Below are 3360 nucleotides of genomic sequence, written 5' to 3' on the forward strand. Positions count from 1 at the left end.
TGGCTTTGAACAAGCTGGCAGCAGTATCGAGGGTGAGAGTTTGTAAGATTGTGAATATATTTAGGAGATAGAGCCAAAAATTCTGCTCGATAGATAGAATTTAGTGTATTAAAGAAAACGAATAAAAGATAAATTCAAGATTTTAAGTCCAAGCAACTAGAAAGTTGGAGTTGCCATTAGCTAAGTGGAGCAAATTTGGGGAAGACGATAAGGTGGTCATTCTGGGGCATGTTAAGTGTGCCATCCAGTGAAGGTGTTATGGAGGCACTAGAACTTAACAGTTGGGAGATCTGGGAAACGTCTAGGCTGCACAAAGAAATTGGAGTATTGCCAGCATGTAGGTACAGTTAGCATTGTGATAGTGGATTAGAAAGAAGTAGATCCAGGCGAAGAAGGAACCTGTGCAGCATCCTGAGCACTAAGACGCTGGAAAGAAAAGAGTCAGCAAAACATACTGAAAACAGAAACTGTAGCATAATAGCCCTTTAGGCGCCAATGCTTTAAATCATGTAAAACAACTTTTAGAAACATAGGACTTAATCCTACTTTAAAACTCATCTGAACTACATTAAGTCATTTATAACATTTTATTATATCCTGCTTCTCTTTCTCTCTTGGAAGAAAGGAAGAATTATTCTAGACGCTTCTACCTGGTTATTTTATTTAACCATAACAACAATTCTAAGATACATGAATTATTAACTCCAGTTTATGGTTGAGAAAACTGGGGATCTGAAAAATAGTTTAAACTGCAAACGTGATAATAGATACTGGGATAGCCCACTGCCTCCTCACTCTCGACTTGAGACAGATTAAAGCTATAAAAAATTTTGCCCTTACCTTTTCTTTCTTTCCTTTTCTCCAGGTGGAGGAGGGTTCCTAGGACTGCACAGTCCAAAGTTGCTTCTGAGTCTCCTGAGACTCCCTTAGTCTGTGCTGTTTTTTGTTAAAATGGGATTATGCTTGTTAATAATGGATAGTGAATAAATTATAGTTCACTCTTTAATTAATCATTGCTCTGCAATATTTATTAAAGTGCTAATAGAATATTTTTGTAATTATTTCTCCATATGTGAAGGTAACGCTTTAAACCTTTTAAAATGTCACCAAAAAGCTACTTCTAGATTCTTCTGGAAGAGTTTTACTAGCAGAGCATGATGTTTTTTAAAATACATTTTTTTCCGTCTGAATAAAACTCCATCAGAAATGTCATACTCAGACAGGATTATGAAAAAGTGTATTAAGAGAAGTCAGAAGGTCATTTCATATAAAGTATGTTGGCCAATAAATTGATATTCCATTCATACAGCCTCTCTAGAACATTTTATGTTGGGAGAAGATGCAAACTTTGGAGTCTTGCAGACGTGGCTCTACTATTTCCCAGCAATATTGAGTTGGTAGAGTTCTAAATCCTTGTACCTTTCATTCTTCATTTCTGCTCCTGACCGAATATGCCAGTCCTGGACACACTCATCTGGAGGAAATACTGTCACATCTATCTCCACAGAGCCGGTGTCACTTCTACCTGCCCATCTTTGTACTCTGCATGGACAAATGCAAAGAAAGGCTTTCCGCTTTCCCATTGAGCAACCATAGCAACCACAATATGTCATAATTCCTGTGACACCTCTGTGATGGTAAAATATCCTGGGAGTTATGTGAGCACAGAAGGATTTATAGCCTCATTGGCAGAAGCAGATCAGAAAGGGCTTCCTGGAAGAAGTGATGCTTAGACTGATCTTTAACGTTAGCCAGGAAAAGAATTCAGGGCGGATAGGAGGAAGAGGTACAAGGTAGGAGGAGAAGCAGCAGGACTTTTCACTGATCCTCTTTCTATCTATTATTTTCAACCTCCTTCTTGATAACTTCTCTGGCAGAGGCTCTTTGTAGCCTACCAAATATCCACTTTCTCCTTCTCTCTGGAATTAAAGGAACAACTAGAAACATTTGCTAGTCTCCCTTGCACTCAGGTATAGGGTTTGAAAAAGTCTCCATAAAAGATAGGCAGTACAACATTCTTTACTCCCCCTTCAATCCTTGTGTCTGGAAGTTGGGTGTGATGGCAAGAGCTCTAGCAATCATCTTGGACCGAGGAAGGGGGAATACAAAAAACAGGGGAAAGTGCATCTAGAAGCTGGAAAGAACAACTTCGTGTAGCCAGCCTACATCAGTAATTTCTTTCATGTAAGAAATTTGTAAACTCTTACCTTGTCTGGGTCATTATTAATTTATATCTTTTCCTATTGTATGCAACCAATCCTAAGTGATTCACCTTTCAAGACCATTCTAGCTCACAAGTAATTATCACTTCCTTCTCTAAATTCATAGCACATGTTCATACCACTCACTAAACAAATAAATCACTGGAAACAACCTCTGTATGGTTATTTCACTTTTCCTGAATTTATATTATACCTTCGCAACAAGTTATAAGCTCGTTGAGAGGAGTGCATCAAGTCATATAGTTTTCCTTGTCACCTCAGTTCTTAGCAAATTATCTGGCATAGAGTACATGTTTAATAAATATTTACTGTCTGATTATGTCATGATTGCTCTCTAGAAAAAAAAAAGTCAGGATATTTAAATCTTTGTTTAAAACTCTCAGGAAAGGGAAATAACAGTATAAAGAAAGATATCTCCTCTAAGGGGAAAAAAAAAGACAAAAACCCAACCTATGGAGTAATGGCTCTGTTATGCCATAATATGACTTAATGTACAGTCAAGAAGTCTGTCACTTCGTTGTCTTAAAGACAGAAGTTGGTAGCATGGAGACCACCTTCTGGGCAGAGGCCAACCCATCTGTGAGCGGGGTCTTTCACTTTTGAGTTTGTCACGGCTGATGAAGTTTGACCCCTAAAAACACAACCTTCTGCATGTGGAAGCTATTTGTGCTAAATGTCAGATTATCCCACACATGCTTTCATTCCATGTCTTCATCTCAAACGCAGATTTCATATACATTTGCATAAGTAACATGTTTCACCCTGTATTGAGACTCTAATTTTTCTTTAAAAGCCTTCGGCACTCTGTGCTTTGGGCTGTCTCCTTTTCTGCAAAGACTATTTCCTCAAACTGTCTTTAAAACACAGCTACACGGTCCGTGGGAGAAAAAAGGCAAGTGAAACCGAGGAAGAAAGGAAAGAAAAATTATGTGTGTATATCAACCAAATGCAAAAAAAAAGAAAAAAAGAAAAAAGAAAAAGAAAACAAAATCACTTTTTAATTGATCTTCTTTTTGCTAATTTTGAAGTTAAGCACTTGCTCCTTTCTTATTAACTTTAGTCTTTTGAGCAATTTTTTCCATTGTAAGCACTTTCTAAAAAGTCATTTTCACACATTTCTCAGATACATTAATCCTTT

The sequence above is a fragment of the Pteropus alecto genome, unplaced genomic scaffold, assembly GCF_000325575.1.
Source record: "Pteropus alecto unplaced genomic scaffold, ASM32557v1 scaffold3, whole genome shotgun sequence".
NCBI classification, from domain to species: Eukaryota; Metazoa; Chordata; class Mammalia; order Chiroptera; family Pteropodidae; genus Pteropus; species Pteropus alecto.